At 51.8% G+C, this 17193-nt stretch overlaps 1 long non-coding RNA gene across 7 annotated transcripts in view; it reads right to left on the reverse strand.

Annotated features, from left to right (window-relative positions):
• The window catches only part of LOC309868143, a 32843-nt gene that overhangs the window by 12694 nt on the left and 2956 nt on the right, over window positions 1-17193 (reverse strand). For 3 of the 7 annotated variants that reach the window (XR_014313519.1, XR_014313520.1, XR_014313521.1), the window contains exons 3-5: window positions 8720-16746; window positions 5654-5725; window positions 2565-2654 (exon numbers count right to left, since the gene is read on the reverse strand). This is a non-coding gene — a long non-coding RNA (uncharacterized lncRNA). Of the gene's footprint in view, window positions 1-2554; window positions 2655-5653; window positions 5726-8719; window positions 16747-17193 lie in introns of all 7 variants that reach the window. The other 4 variants (XR_014313516.1, XR_014313517.1, XR_014313518.1 and 1 more) reach the window with 4 other exon arrangements.

Here is a 17193-nt window from a genome sequence, read left to right on the forward strand (position 1 = left end):
TTCCTCCAATCCATTGTGAGAAAGTCGTATGGGCTTTGTGGTGGTGGTGACTGACACAAACCACAGACTTTAGTCCATGCCACACTGTCACCCTTGTATCATGCATGGACTGATCTTTGTTATTCATTTTTTAAAGTAAATAATATTATAATGTGAGGAATACTGATGAAAGCACTATTCAACCCTCCAACTGTGACTTGGACAAAACAGTTCTGACCCTCTCCCACCAAGATACAAAGATCTTCAATGTCCGAGAAACATTCACATAAGCTGCAGAACACACACAAGGTAATTTAAATAGCTGATAAAATAAATGAATAAGCCTGTGTCTTTCTTCCATGAACCTAAGAGTTTTTTGCCTGTGACTCTCAGTTGCACAGAATTGGGTTAATTATCATCTTTGTTTCATGAGACACTCTCATCTCTAGCCCATAACTAACCCTCTATTATTAATTTGTGTTTCATTAATTTATACATTTATTCATACTTAATATTCCAGAAACTCCCATTACCCAACTACCCAACACAATTGACTAACAGAGTAGCCATTAGTCACATATCGCAATTTAAATTTAATAAAATTTAATAAAAATCAAAGAAAATTAAAAATTCAGTTCTTCAGATACACTGGCGGAAAATTCTATTAGGCAACACTAATAAATACTCCTTATCTTTGACAGAATAGTCTAGAACTTTTTCTAATGAAACTAACATGAGTTAATCATAGTTCTTGATCATGAGTCCCTGCTGATTCCCTCTTATTTGATTTGGTCATTTCTAAAGAAGTTTTAATGACCAACCATAAATCCAGTTTTTTGCAGGTGAGAACGGAGACATGATCTTCCATTTCCCCTTGTGCTCCTCGCTCAGAGTTAGCATCTTAGATCTCTATTCGAGGAAAATTGTTTAAATACATGATGCATATATACTCAGTGAAACAAGGTAGCTGGTAAAAGGCATGACACAGACTAGATTATTTCGGTAGATGTCAGAAGTGCAGAACTAAATTAATTGTCATTTTCGGGCCCTTCTCATCACCCATCCATGTTTTGGCCTTTCCTGTATTTTATGCAAATATGTAATTACTTATTTTTTACTAAAATCAACATCCAACAACACCGTGATGCAAAAACAAGAGTATTGACTACTCCTTAACCAACACAGGTTTTTTTGTTAATGGACCTTAGATGTACAGAATTAGAATAATCTGAATCCTGGGGTGATGAGATATTTTCCTCATGGGCCCTTGCTTGCCATCTCTTTATTCCTTGATTTGGGCACACGTGCATTTCCTTAGTCATGAACACCCTTGAACCACTTCCCAACCGAAGATGTAAGAACATCCACTATTACTCACATTGTCTTCACGTACCTTATCCAGCCAAACGAGATTCAACATCCTCGTCAACGTTGCATGACTAAACGAACCATGGCGTGTCCAGTTTGTGTAACAGAAGAAAACCGTTCAAAAACGGAACACCCTGAATCATTTTCAGTGGCTTTCACGTGTGTGGAATTAAAATAATGAACCTTAGTTCATGAAACATTATCCTCATTGGTCTTCACTTGGCCCTTTCTAATTTTATCTATTCCTTTCAAAAACTCATAAAAGAATACCACCAACAGAGAACTATCAGGATCTATGTCTCCCTGACCATCACTTTCACCAAGTTAACACCCAAGTTCATCAATGCAGAAGTGGGTACAGAAACCATAGTGTAAAAATTAAGAGTAAAATGCTATTAAAACAAATAAAATAATGTGTATCAAATTTGCAGGATTATGTAATCATAAATCTTGTCTTTACTCGTCCATGCTTAATCCTTTCTGATCTTATGTACACATTCATTTATTTATAATAAATCAATAAACAGGAACTCATCATTCATCCCAAGAATAAGAAAAAGCAACAATTATATCTATATAAAGAGATATGCATGTTATATACATCTATGTGCAAGTGGGTATTGAGGAGGGCACGGATTACATGGGGCACGAGGTGTTGCACGCAAACAATGAATCTTGGAACACGGCATCAAAAACTAATGATGTGGGGCGCCTGGGGGGCTCAGAGGGTTAAAGCCTCTGCCTTTGGCTCAGGTCATGATCTCAGGGTCCTGCATCGGGCTCAGCCCCGCATCGGGCTCTCTGCTCAGCAGGGAGCCTGCTTCCCCCCCACTTCCTGCCTCTCTGCTTACTTGTGATCTCTCTGTGTCAAATAAATAAAATTTTGAAAGAAAAAAAAACACGAATGATGTATTGTATGGTGACTAACATAACAATCAAAATATGTATATATGTATATATGAATATAATCTTTTTTTATTTGCTCAACTTCTACACAGACCGCAACCTAGTTATATTGTTTTTTAACTTGGTGACAATTATACCAAATGTTCACCATCTTGGTTCATGACACAGTCACCTCATGGGTCTATGCTTGACCATCTTTGACTGTATTTGTGCCTGTTCATGTTTAATAACGCACACACACACACACACACACACACACACACATCAGCTAACCACGCAACCTCAGAACAGTAAGACTAACCATCACTCACGTTGGTTGATCCATGGCTTATTTCCCAGAGAGGTCACGGCCAAGGTCTTCATCAACACAGTGTCACGAGACCCACTCTAGGGCCTCCGTTCTGTGGAACACAAGGCCCAGATTAAAAAGGATAAAACCACCAGGTATTCTCTAATGGCTGTTGGATGAGCAGCTCAAGACTAACCAAGATTTGGTTCACGACACACTCTCACCACCGGCCTAAGCATAGGTCTCACTGTATGTATTTCTTCACATAATAATCTCATGATAATAAACATGCATGACCTCATCAAAAACAAGAGGAACAGCCACTGTAAGCATCTGCTCTATACTTCTTACCCACAAAGGAACCAGCCCAGGTCTTCTTGCTAGTGGACTCAGATACACAGAGTTGAGGCAGTAACAATCTTTGATTCCAGGTATGATAGCATCACTGTTCCCTACATTGTTCCCTTTTACTGTCTTGACTTATTTTTTTGTTCAATACAATAAACACATCAGGTCAGCACTAATGCAGAACAACAATGTCCATCAGCACTTATTTTGGCACTTCTAGTCCAATGCTTCTTACCCACAAAGGTCGAGAGCGTTGCTTTGTTTTATGATTTACAATGGCCCATCATTGTACAAGTGTATTAATCTTAACCCATAACTCATAAAACATTATCTTTGGTGCTTTATTACCAGCTCTTTTTCATTCCTTCATTTATTTATTCGACTACTTCATTTTTTAATTTTTCATTTAAACTCAATTAGACATCATATAAGTACCTCATTAGTTTCACATGTAACGTTCTGTTAATTTATCAGTTAACACCCAGCGATCATCACATCACATCCCCTCCTTAATGCCCGTTACCCAGCTACCCCAGCCGACTCCCCCGCCTACCCTCCTGCAACCCTGTTGGTTACTCATCCGATTCATAGTTAACTATACAGCAAATACACTCAGAGCCCGCAACCAGCCCCCAGACCAATGAGCTTTCTACATAACTGTTGATGGACTGCCTGCCCACCCACCATCCCAACACCCTGGGCTTTGTTTCCGTTCTGTTCTGTTTTTGTTTTGTAGTAACTACAGTTGGATACAACAGATTACTCACAAGCCTTGTTTAAAAATACATCCTCATTAGACCTCCATAATTTTACTTATGCATTCATTCACCTTTAACTATTCAGTAAAACCCACTAAGCCCCGCCTACACCCATGTACAGTTTCCTTCCCCACAGAGATCTGTCCTCTGTCATGAAAAACCCCCATGTGCCCATTCGACGAAACACAAAGCCCCATTACAAGGAAGAAAATAGCCTAGACCTCTTTTGTTTGTTAATATCGGGTTAGCTGACTTGGGTTAATCATAATCTTTTGTCCAGAACACCTTCTCACAATTGCTGTATTTGAGGCCTTTATTACATTATTTCTTGAATCTTTATTCTTTTTAATAATAAAATTAATAACCACAAACCACTCCGATCTCTTGATAGCCCTCGGTTGTGGAGACTGAATCGTGAACCTTGGTTCAGGGTCACTTCTGGCCACTCCCCCAGGGTTGCCCCTCTGTTAGTTTACTGACTCTTAAAACCTATGCGAGAACCATGCCTGACCCCCACGCCCACGTCCCCGCTCGTGGACCCTTGCTGCCCTCTGCCTTCATTGGTCATTCCCGAATCTGCCAAGCACCCTCCCCTTCCCCATTCATGAACTTAGAAAGTTTGATCACCTATGTGGATTCCTGGCAAATAACTTCCATGGGCCACTGGCTTGCAGGGCCTCTGCAGGGCTGTCAAGGGGGGAGAATGACTTCGTATGACTCACGGAGGAGCACACCTGCCAGGGGTTGGTTAGTAAAAGGACTCAAATCGAGGTCCTTGAGCATCATGTGCCGTGACTACCCGCTCACCGTCGTAAGACACAGCCCCCAGGAGTTAGAACACACGTGCTCAACACCAAACTGCCTGCCTGCGAATCCAGACTCAAACCCTGACAGGCTGGGTGGCATCAGGGAAGTGAACGAACCTCTCTGTGCCCGTTTCCTCATCCGGAAGCTAGTCGCAGCACTAGTCCCTGAGCAGGATCGGCCATTACTGTCCCACCAAGGGCAACCAGGTCAACTCCCCCACCCGCCACCCTGCCTCTGAGCCCCTCACCCAAATCTTTCTTCCCTGTGCAGCAGCGCCCGAGCTGTGGTGCTAGACAGACAGACAGACCAGGTTCCACCCCAGCAGGCACTCACGAGCTGTGTAACTGCAGAGACGTGACCTGGCCTCTCTGTCTTGTGCCCCGACTTGTGCGATTTGTAGACTGAGGACAGCAGCACCCTCGTGGGTCCAGCGTGAGGGTGCAGTGAGCTAGCTAGCGGCAGTTCCTCAAGCGGCTCCCCACCCTGGAACACCCTCCCCCCTTCCCCAGCCCACCCGCCCACCCCGCTGGCCAAACAGCCCCCAATCTGATTAGAGAAACGAATTATCTTGATGCTCAGGCCAAGCCGAGGGTTTCGGGAAGGATGGGCCTCGGGCAGGAAATTGTTGGGATCTGTTCTTTTTTGGACACGGCATCAAAGCTTAAACAAGTGCCCTGGAAAATAGAAATCCAACTAAGGGATGCGCTTTAGAAAACTGAAATCCGCTTCATGAGATGGGGCTGCCCTCGGGGAAGTCGATGCCAGGAGATTCTTGATGATCGAATCATTTCCCAGACACTACACATGCGCCTGCGCCGACCCCTACTGCCAATACAGCCACCTTCCTCCCTGCCCTCCCCGACTGGCCTGGTAGGTGCCCAGCACCCTCACCACAGTGCAACTCTTGAAACATGAAACATTAAAAACAGATTAAATTGTAAGACCTCCATCCATCCCACTTGTGTGTGTATAATGTACTCTGTGCATAAAGGTATCCGCGTAGGGGCTCTCCCATCAGGCTGGGAACTGCCTTTGCCTTCACCCCACCTCACGGCCTTGGGCCAGGCCCTTCCCCTCCCTGAGCCTCAGGTGTCAATAACCCACCAGCCTGCCCTCCCTCCCAGGTGGCGTGGAAGGGAAAAGCATCGAGTTGAAGTGCGCGTTCCCTCCAAGCATCAGAGGATTATTAATGCTGTACCTCCTGCACCCAGCACGTAGTGTTCGCAGCACGCCTTAGCATACATTATCTTGTTTGATCCTCACAGCAGCCCTGTGAATTAGACATAATAATCATAATTAGCCGATACTGATTGAACGTGGACAGTGCCCCAGGCACTACTCTCCCTGCCTGGTGTGCACAGACTGTCTTCTGGGGGGAGAGCGCGTACAACACAACAGCACCTCTTTTTTTCTTCCCCCCAAAAGTTCTGAGCACACATTTTGTGCCAGGCACCGGTCTAGGTCCCAGGTTACAGCAGTGACCAAAACAGACAAAATCTGAGAGCTCACATCCCGCGGGTGGAGACTGAACGGACAAAATTAAAGATAAGCCCAGTAACGAGGTACACCACGCAGCGGTAAAACTACGAAAGAAAAAAAAGCAGGAGAGGGAGCGACAGCCCACAACCACGGGAAAGCCTCGCTGAGCACATGTCCCAGGGAAACGGAGCATCAGAACAGTTAAGCGACTGATAAGCGGTCACACAGCGAAGAGTGCTGAGCTCCGCAGTTTGTTGTCCCCACTTGTCCCCACTGCCTCATGTGTGTGGTAGATCTCGCTCTCTGATACCCCACCATCAGCCTATAAGGGGAATGCCTGAGTGCAGGCAGGGGTCAGTGCGCCTCCCACACAGGCAGTTCCAGAGGCACAGGGCACCTCCGGGATGTACTAATCACTCTGGGTGGGAAAATACACTGACTTTCTTAAAGAAGACACCGTGGGACGGATCCTGATTGTGGGACGGATCCTGATTCGGCGACGGGAAATGCCGAATCAGAGCACACACCCGTCAGAGCCCAGCAAGTCAGCACAGGTGCTAGCCCCATATCCTACCTAGGGTTGGGGGGCATCCAAATGTATTCCCCCTCCCCGATACTCCCCCCACAGGCAGCTACACACTGCCATGGCTTAAGCTGCAAATATCCTGCTCAGAAATGGGACATGGTCACCCAATCCTCAGGCTCTCCATGAGCTAAGACTCCATGGAACAATTCTTCGTTCCAGCTGGCCACCCTCAAAAGAACAAAAACAATTTCCAAAGTGATTATTTTCTGCCCCCCACCAGGAAAAATAAAAAAAAAAAAACAGATAGACAAATTTGGCAAGAATGTATATGAGAATACAGGAAGAACTGGCCCACTGCTGCTAGAAGCCATGCAGTTGAACACACAACTTCATGGTCCACCTTGCTCTTCATCTACTCAGCTTCTTTTCAGCTCCCATTCAACCTCTCCATAATTCTCAATACCCAAGGAAATTTCTATTCCAAGGCCTAATGTTGCATTAGATGGATCCTGTCCATTTAGTATGTTTAATTCTCATTTCCTTAGCTACGGCTAAAACTTTCTAGGCTTAAATGTATATTTGTTTCTATTTCAGACTCCATCTCCAAAAGCAAACTCATACACCTTTCTGAGCACCTGTTCAGCTACCTATAGAATGTAGATAATGATTCTTAGCAGAGATACTGAATACCATGTCAATAAAAAGTCATGACAATTACAATTTTAACTATAATGGAGTAGGTACTGAATGTGAACCATATGGGAAACACTGTTTTAAGCTCTTTAAGTGTTTGACTCATTTAATTTTCAAGTACCCATGAATAATTAATGCCGTGGGGAAAAATAATAAAGTGCTGTTGGTAACCCTGTATTATTATTGAGGAAACTGAGGCACAGAGGTTAAATACTCACAAAACTAGTCAATGGCCATCCTAAAAATTAAGCCTGAGCATCAGGGATGTCTGTAACAGGACTTAGCCCATATGCAGGTTATCAAAACATATCTGCTAAATTTGAGCCATATCTTCAGGAAGGCTTGCTGATTTGTCCTTCAGCCCTCTGTCTGATTCCCTCCCTCCTCTCCTTGTACTCCTATAAGCTCTAGATTCATTTTTTACATCTGCTGCCCTAAATATTCAGACATCATAGGAACCACCAGAAATTGGACTTGATCAATTACACTGCAAATGTCAGTGGTACAGTTGACCCTTATATGTATGATAGTAGCAAATAGGACAAGCTAGAGAAGGTGTTACTTGAGAAATAAATTTAGAGTCTGGGGGTTAAGAGGGCCAGGTCCCTTATAAACCAAGAGGGTGAGCCTGACACTGGTTTACCCCAAGGAGTGCATTTTTTCTCAGACACAGTCTTAGAGAAATAGAAGAGCATATGAGTTTAGAAGAAAAAAAAGCAGACCAGGCTTCAAATCCTGGTTCCATGCGGGTCCCTGCATGATCCGGGGCCACGCACTTAGCATTCCTAAACCTCAATTTTCTTGGATTTTTTTTTAAAGATTTTATTTATTTATTTGACAGACAAAGATCACAAGTAGGCAGAAAAGCAGGCAGAGAGAGAGAGAGAGAGGGAAGCAGGCTCCCTGCTGGGCTCAATCCCAGGACCCAGGATCATGACCTGAGCCTAAGGCAGACGCTTTATTTCACCCACTGAGCCACCCAGGTGCCCCAATTTTCTTGTATCTTAATTGAAGGTAGTGATTGTTATCATGGAGGGTCACTGTGATGATTTAGATGAGATAAAATTATGCCACGTGGCCACAGAAGGACTGAGCACGAGGCTGGGCTCGGGACGCAGCCAGCCAGGAGAGCCTGCGGAAGGAGGCTGCCTGCTGTTTTCTCAGTGCAGTCCCCTGCTGGGCCTGAGCGTTGCTGCTGAGACGCTCCAGCGCCACAGCTGGGACTTGGTCCCTGTGAGCCAGCAGCCCACCTGTAGTCCCAGAGCCCCCTGAGCCAGTCAGTTTGCTCAGAAGCAGAAGAAAACGCCAGCAAGCTCCAATCGGAGGAAACACCTCTTCGGAGACCAAGGAAGCCTTTGATGTTGGTGAGAAACGGACTATTCTCTCTCACTTTTCCATCTACACACCCTCTGCACCTGAATTCACTCCCCCACCTCACCAGCAGGCTTTGGCCGCCACACCATCTCTCCATCTGCTGATGCCTGGCCAAGGCGAGCATGCAGCCAGCCATCAGACCGAACGTCCATCCTTCCAGCCCTCCATACTATGCACAGGGATCAGACAAACCTGGATTGCAGTCCTGGATCTTGCTTCCTAGCTGATCTTGGACAAGTCACCAACCTCTCAGAGTCCTCTCATCTGTAAAAGAAAGGGAAATCAGTCATAGCTGGGGTGAGGATTTAGAGAGAGAGTGGACGTCATTAAATGTCCATTCCCTCTGCTTCTGCAACGGGGCCAGGATGTAGACAGGGAGTACATCTTGCATGACCTATTGAGAAGAGCTCTTTAGAAATTATCCGTGGTGTTTCAGGGGCATGCTCCCCCTGTGGCCCCAGGGGCTGGGCGGTGGCCAGAGCATTCTGGGGTGGTGGCCCCTCCTGCACTCCCAGCAGAGTGCGCCATCTAGTGGATCGGCAACCAGTGGGGTCCCTGGTAGGTCCTGGGTGGCTGGTCCGCTGCAGGGGTGACAGTTCCGAACCAGCCGGAGGTCCCAGGCCCCAGACGGCAGGACCGCCCTCTTTCAGATATGGCACCCCTACTGTCCTAATCACTCGGGCGGCCGGGACTGCCAGGGGCCTTTTGTTTTGTGCATGCTAGCCAGTTCTGTTTTGCCTACCCCAGCCCAACTCCCCTGTAAATGTTTCCAGAAAAAATAAAAAGAATATTCTAGCACCTTCTGTTTTGCCCCATGTCTGTTATGTATGAGAAACAGGGCTGGGGGCTTCCTGGGCACTGTCCCTTATTCTCTAAGTGACCCCCAGGAGAGACTCAGCAGTTGCCCCATTTTCAGTAAGAAAACTGAGGTTTACTGAGGGTGGGTTACTTACATGTGAGGGTAGATAGTCAGACCCCTGAATTTATATCCGGACTTACCTGCCATGATCCCAGTGCACCCATGAAAGTGCAGGAAAAGAATTTGGACACTGATTTGAACAAGCCAACTGTAAAAGAAATTTATGAGTCAACCGGGGATATATGGATGCTGCCTAGATGTTGGATGACATTAAGGAAAGGCTGTTAGTTTTCTAACGGCGAAGGTGGCATTGTGGTTATGTTTTCAAAACCGAAAACAGTCCTTCTTTCTTCGAGACAGGCACGGAGATATGCTCCGGGGAAACAACACGGTGTTTGGAATTTGCTTCCACGTAGCCTGGGGTGGGCTGGTAGGGGACAGCACACAGCTTAGAGCGCTGTTGGCACCTGGATGGCAGTGATGTGGAAACTGTGTAAATTATGATGAAAATATGTATTATTTTCTCTACTTTGGGGTTATTTCAGATTTTACATAATTGAAGGTTTTAAAAATCAACACGTAAAAATCAAGTGCAGGAGGGGAGGGGGCGGGAGAGGGGAAGCCCCTGGAAAAAAAAAGCAAAGAAGCCGAGCACCCAAACTAAGTGACGGGGGGTATCGGGGGCCGATTCAGAGGACAAATGCCTCGAAGTGGAGAGGGCATAAGTACCGGGCCAGGGCTGCTGGGGGCAAAGCATTCGGACTCGGGTGGATTTCGGAGAAAGCACAAAGGTGCGGGGTGCTGCAGAATGACATGCCCACGGGCCACCCCGAGGCCTTCTTCCTGCTTCCCTCAAATACCCTGAGTTCCCCCTCTGGACCTCCTGGGTTCTCCCTGGCCCCTTTCCCCCTCCCTAAGCCATCCAGGCTCTAAAAGGACCAGCCAGCAGTGCCCCTCTCCAAGGCAGGGCTGCCCACCTGATGAGTCCTGCCTGAGACCAGCTCGGCTGGTAAGCATTGAGCCATCTCGCTTACAAGGGTCTTTTTTAGTTTTGCGGGGTTTTTTTGCTTTTTTTTTTTTTTAATTGCCTTTTGGGGAGGAAAAGAATTAGTGCTTTTGCCCTAAAACTGTGGACCAAGCAGTTCTCGGCGTCCTCAGCCCCCTTCTCCCCCTCTCTCAGCCCCCTCTTCTGCATCAGTCATATCACCCACAGCCAACGGACTAACGCGGACCCCAGATCCGGCCAAACTCCCCGGACCCTGTGGACCACCCCTGCCCTCCTCCTCCCCTCGCTGATCCTGGCCCCTGTGTGGTGGGCTTCCTGGGCATGTCGCCACCATGGAAAAAGCTCCCTCCCTCCTCCTTCTCCCCTCTCCCCATTCTGGAAAGCCAGCCACCGGACAGTTCCCCGACCCTCTCGCAGCCAGCTGCATTGCCACAGAGCCCCGGGTGAGGGAGGGGCGCAGCCGGCGGCCCCCACCCCCGGCCCCATGCCAGAGCCTGCCACCCCCTCCCGGCTGTCCCTGGCCGGCGCGGGGCGCCTGGCCCCCCTTCTCGATCACGCGCAGTTAAAAGCGTCACTACAAAAGCAAAAGCACCGGTCCCTACGGACAGCCTCCCCCTCCTCACTTTCTGGGCTCAGAAATGTGTCCCAGGCAGCCCCCTTGTGGCACTTGGGGGCGCCACAGACTCTTGGCTGGTGGCGGAAGAATTCAGACTGTCTGATTCCACTGCACCGTGAGTTGGCACAAATCTTAAGTGGCCCAAGTCCTCCCGGCTGCAGACCTGGCTCAGCCGCCTCTCTGAGTCGGGGGCACGGCTCTCCTCCCTCGCCCCCTCCCTGTCCAGCTCGCCCTCCTCGCTCCGTCCCTCCCGGAACCAGCGCTCTCCTGTTGAACGCAGCTCCAACAGGCTGACAGGTGTCTGACGACTGCAACAGCGGTGGGAGCGGGAGGGAACGTGTGGGGACAGGGGGGTTTTCTTAGGGTGACGTTTCGGGAAACTGAGGAGCAGGGAGGCTCCCAGCCCCTGCGCCTGTCAGGAAAGGGGCCAGAGACTCTCCCTCCAAGAGTGGGTTCCAGTTTTGAGCATCTCCCTGAGGTGAGGGGCTGTCCTGAAGACTACCCTCTGCTTCCCCCTCTCAGCCATCAAGCCCTCATCCCCTCCGAAGCCCATCCTCCCCACGAAGAAGCCCTAGTGCCCCCCCCCCATGGGTTCCATCCTCTCTCACGCACTGTCCACATAAACAAGCCCCAGCCCCCTCCGTCTCTATCTGCAATCTGCTTGGAGGTGGGCAGGGCCCTCTCCACGTCAGGTTAATAATGCTGTTCTCATAAGCCTCTGCCCATAGGTGCTACCACCTAATTTTGAATCTGCCCTTCAAACGGATTGGGCCACAGAGGAGCTGGGATCTCAAGCACCGCTGGGAGGTGCTTAGCACTAATCAATCCATCCCCTGCCCACCCACGCCCCCCCAGCACTCGGCTCTGCCTTCCCGAGCAGTCTTCAGCAGCCGGGTGTGGTGGGGAGCTCCGGACGGCCTGGGGTTCCATCCCAGCCTGGCCTCACAGCAGCTGAGAGACGGTGAGTATGCGACTTCACAGTCCCCTGCCTCAGTTTCCTTAGCAGCCCAATGGGGATTATGAGGCTGGTGCTCAGAGTTTTTTCCCCCTGGGGTGAGTCCTGTGCAGGCAGCCTAGCTCTGGGCTTGGCCCTGAGACAAGGCTCCATAAATCTCACCTGCCATCATCCACCACCCCCCACCCCAGATCTCTTGATGTGCAGAGACTGACTTACTCCCTGTCTCTCTCCCCCACCAGACTGAGCTTCCAGAACAGGAAGCCGACTGCCAGAGCTCGGGGTCCAGCCTCCCACTCGGGCGGGTCTGGGCCTGACAAGGTAGGTGCACCTGCGGTGGTCTGGAGAGTGAGTACCCGGGAAGATGCCCAGAGCCCACAGCCTGTGAAATGCCCGGAGCCCACTGGGTTTCTCTTTCCCAGACAGCACCCCCTGCTGTCCAAGCCAGCCCTTCCAGGCGGCAGGAGAACCAAGTATCTCTTCATGCCTCACCCCGGGGCCCCGCGTGGTGGTACATAGGAGGCAAATTCTTGCCGTATTAAATGCAGATGTGGATTCGCGGGCGTTTCTAGCGCCTGCTGCATCTACTGTGAGCTCACAGGCCAGGGGCTGCCTCTGGCTGACTTGATTTGTGCTATTAAGCCGGCAGAGGGGTCTCCGGCAGGCCAGGTTCCCGTTTGTATTCGGGGCAGGGTCGCGGAAGGCCAGACTGTTTTCTTTCTTGCGAGCCACTTGTTACACGAGCGCCTCCCTCCCTGGGTCCCGCTGTCTACTCCATAAGCATTCAGGCAGTGTCTGATGTGCGCTAGGCGACTCTTATCTTGTTTCATCTTACGGGGAGAGAGCCCCTCTCCCCTCTGTTGCACAGAGAAAACACAGAGGCTCTGAAAAGTAGAGGGAATCGCGTCTCCTCACAGCTAGGAAGCAGGGAGTCCAGCCCGGTCTGGTGCTGTCTGTCTCAGGAGCCCCCCAGCCCCGCCGCAGCCGCTGGCTGCCGCCGCCGCCGCCGCCACTGCGGGCTGACCAGGGCCGGCCGGCAGCCAGCGGCTCCTGCAGAAAAGGCAGGGGGTTTGCATAGAGAGCGTTCTCCCTGGCAACTAGCAGAGGGGCCATAAAAAACGGAGGCTCAGACACCGCTTAACAGAGAGATTCGAGCAGCTGGACCTGGGAGCGGAGACCCGCGCCCTCCCCTGGGCTCTCTGCAGAACAGCAGGGCAAAGGGCTCCGTCCCAGACCCCACTGAGCTGGGGCAGAGGCGCCCCGGGACAGGTGTAGACGGCTGCGACCGGGCCAGGGACAGGGACCCCAAGTCTGATCCCCCGGTGGGTGCGGGGGCTTGCTCCTCAGCACGGGAAGGACAGGACTGAAGTGCGCGTGCTGTCTGCGGAGAGCCGAGGGCAGAGGGGGCGAGGGGCCGCTGCAGAGCCGCGGAGGCAGATGCAGAAAGCAGGGGAGGGCTCGGCGAAGCAGCTCGGTGTGCGAGCCCTGAGCGGGCTGCTCGGGGAGAGAGGGAGCTCCCTGTTACGGGAGGCATCCGAGCAGAGAGAGGCAGGCCGGTACTTGGCCGCAAGGCTGCAACACGGCTCCCTGCCCGGGCTGGCAGCCCGCACGTCTAGGCCTTTGAGAAGCTCCTACAGAGCTAAGTCCCGCGCGGGGCCGCCTGCGGAGGAGGCAGGCCGGGGTCAGAGCAAGGATGCGCGGACTTTTCCCATGTACCTTGCCCTGAGCTGCATGGCAAAGGCGCGGAGATGGCTGGTGGAGCGCTTCTGTCAATGAGGCAGTGAGGGAGAGGAGCAGAGAATGGGGGTGAGTGCACGGGGCCAGTGGGGGAGGGGGGAGGGGGGCTGTCCCCCAGCTAACTCCCCATCTCAAGGGCCAGGCCACCTGAAATGGCCAAGTGCCTGCCCCAGCTCCCAGGCCCAGCCAGGCCGGCCTGGGTCCTCTCTGGGGCAACAGGCGGTGCGGAGGGTCGGGGAGCCTTCCTGTGGGGGTGGGAGGGGGGAGGGGGGATTCCGGGGGAGTAGGGGGCGGTCTGGTGAGTTGAGAGGCCGCCTGGTCATGGGAAAAGCAGGGCCTTTTTCTGGAGGCTGGGCCGAAGCCACGGATTCAGCCGGCTGCTGGACCGTAACTTGGATGCTCTGGGGACTCGTGAAAGCCCCCCGCCCAGCAGTGGGGCCCAGGGACCTGCATGTTGATGAATGCAGCCCACGCCGCATCGGGCGCTGGACCTCCAGGCCCATTCATGGGGGCTCAGTTCCCAGGAACTCTGGGTGGACGGGCCTTTATCAGGGGACCCCCGCTAGACGAGGCTCTGTTCTGCAGTTTCTAAAGGAGTTTTCTTGTCTTTGTTCCCAGGGCAGGCGCTCAGGGAGCGCGCACGCGTGTGCACGTGTGTGTGTGTGTGTGTGTGTGTGTGTGCGCACGCGCGCGCGCGTGCACACGAGAGAGACAGGCTGGCTGAGGGGCCAGCCCGGGGTTCCTTGTCTGTGAAATGACCAGGCTGTCCCAGCTCACCCACCCCAGGCAGTGACGCACTTTCATGGGGCAGTAAGAGCCTAAGACTCTGGGAGGGCAGGGGCACCTGGGGACCTGGGGACGGAGCCCCTGTGTCACTCCAAGCCCAACTGTCCCGCTTCTAACTGTCCGCTCTGCCAGGGCACGGTCGGGGTCCCAACAGCTGCTCTGACCCGCCGTGGGGGGGCAGCATCGTGTTGCAGGTGGAGAGTGGAGGCTGGTTCCCCACAGACAGACAGACAGACTGCCCCGCTGCCCCTACCCACTCGGGGAGCTGCTGGGAGACCTTGGGGAAACTGCGTTTCGGAGCCTGGGGTTTCCATCCTCATTCTGTCCCTGCTCTTGTTTTCATCTGTTAAAGGATTGCTTTGCAAGTGTCGATTTGCAAACGTTTGGGAAGGTGGTATTTGCATATGCGTCCCAGCCTCTGCCGCATTGTGGGGGGGAGGGGGCAGCGTGGGGTGCGGAGCAGATGCCACGCACCTAAGAAATCCTGCAAAGAAAGGTCTCTGGTCAGGGGCAGCTGGGTGAGCTCAGGTTTGCACTGGTGTGGATTTGCAAAGTCACCCCCCCAAATCCCTAAGCAGCCAAAGGCTACAGGACAGCACACCCCGTGTTCCCTGCAGGGCAGGCCAGCCAGGGAGGGGGCTCCTGCTGGGAAGGAGGCACGTATCCCCCTCCCCAGGATACTTCCTTCAGCTCCAGACACAAACAGAGCCAGGCTCCCCGGCTCTGGCCCCCGCATCCCCACGTGAGGAAGTGGGGAGTGGGGTTTCGGGCCACAAGGTAGGGGCACGAGAAACAGCCCCCAGGGTGAGCCGCTCCAGAGTAAACAAACCCAGCCTTTCGGAGAGAGGAGTCTTTGTGCCCCGAGGCCAAGGAAGTTCACATTTGTGTGAAAGGCATCACAGGAGCCCTGCTTGCCTAGGTAAGGCTGCCCCACGCACAAAAACCCCCTTCAGGCTGGGCCTGGCTCAGGGAGCGTTTTCTGTGAAATTCGGGAGAAGTCAGGTTTAGCCAGAAGTTTTTGCAGGGATTATTAACCCCTAGAGACTGTACCACTGCTCCTTCCCAGCAGTCCTTGCCAAAGTCCATAAAACACACGCCTAAAAAATGTGCCTGAAGAGCAGGCTGACATTTTATATATATTTCTTTAAAAAAATAAAATAAAATAAACGATTGCCAAACTTTTCAGGAGAACCCAATTAAACCCGGCAGGGGTAGCCCCTTCCCCTGCCAGGCCGCTGACGGAAAGGCCAGGGTCTCCCCTGGAGGTGTCTACCCTGGGGCGAGGGGAGGGGGCTTGATTCTGGCCCGCAGTCTCCCAGCCTGTTTTTCTCCCTCTGTGGGTCTCCCTGCCCTGATGGGGGGCCGCCTGCATCTCTAGGAGGGAAGCTTCAGGGTTTCAGACAGGACGGAAGCGGGGGGAAGGCCCCCGTTTTCCACCGGCTACTGTGCTGGGTTATTTATCTGTGTAAGCGGCTCCGTCTGCCTATCACGACTGGGTGTGTGCAGATGCTTTTCTGATCAGGAAACTGAGGCATGGGACTGCTCAGGGCCTTGCCAAAGATGCGCACTCCATGTCCACTCTGGAGCTGGGTGTGTGCTCTCAAGATGGCCAGCCTCTCGGGGTGCCCTCCCCACCCCACCCCACCCTGGAGGGACAAAAAAAAAAAAAAAAGGCTAATACCTTGAGCAGGTCTGGTTACTTCTCTCCCTCCCACAAGCAGGGGAGGCCCTCTGCCCCCACGGTGATGTGGGCCTGGCATCATGAGCCCCTCCGCCCCAAAGCCTGGACTCCTTCTAGAACATGACCCTATCCCCAAGCTAGCACGCACGGTCAGTCTGTCCTCTCTCCAGAGCCAGTCACCACAGCTGGTGGGCCTGCTGTCACATGCTAAGACTTACCTCCTTCTGTTCTGGGACTGGGCCCATTTCCCTCTGGCAAGGACAAGGCCACAAAAGACGCAATCAGCGGTTTCCAAGCCATAATTATGGACCCCAAACCCGTCACCAGTACACTCAACCCTGGGATGCTGCCACCCCCTACTCATAGATTCTGGGGCAACCTGGTGTTGGCCCCTGGAGGGCAGGGCAGAGTCAGTGGGGGCCCTGGAGGAAGCCCCCCCTCCCCAGGCGTGTGCTTGTGGCGTGACGCAGTCAGTGCACTCACCCGGCGCAGGGCAGACAGCCTCAGTCCTCGGGAGCAGAGTGAGAGGCCTTCTCAGTGAGAGGAAAGCAGACCCAGGCAACCCAGGAGCCCAGGGCACTAGAAAGGGACAAAGGAAAGGGGGTGATTAACATGTGGCTGCTTTGGTGAATTCTAGAAAAAATGTAAAACATTCTCCTGAACTTGGAAAACGTGCCAAAAAGGCATCCCACTTATGGGGACTGCGCTTTGCCTGACTATTGAATGTCGTGGCCAGGCTAAGGCTCTTGGACCTCATCCCAGAAGCTCCAGGAAGTCAGAGGGAGGATTTAAAGCAAGACAGTGACAAGGTCAAAATGGCATTTTAGGAAGATCAATGAAAATAAACTTTGCAAACCATCCAACCCACCTCCAAGAAGCTGGGATCAAGGGACAGCCAGGGATATGCTTACAGATTCAGCTATAAAAACACTCGTTGTGAGGCCATGAGCAAGCACAAAACACGGAAGGGCTTAGGTCCCTTTCCACGGGCACCCGTGGAACAAAATCGTAGGAATACAAGGTCCA

The sequence above is a fragment of the Mustela nivalis genome (assembly GCF_964662115.1).
Source record: "Mustela nivalis genome assembly, chromosome: 6".
Taxonomy (NCBI): Eukaryota; Metazoa; Chordata; class Mammalia; order Carnivora; family Mustelidae; genus Mustela; species Mustela nivalis.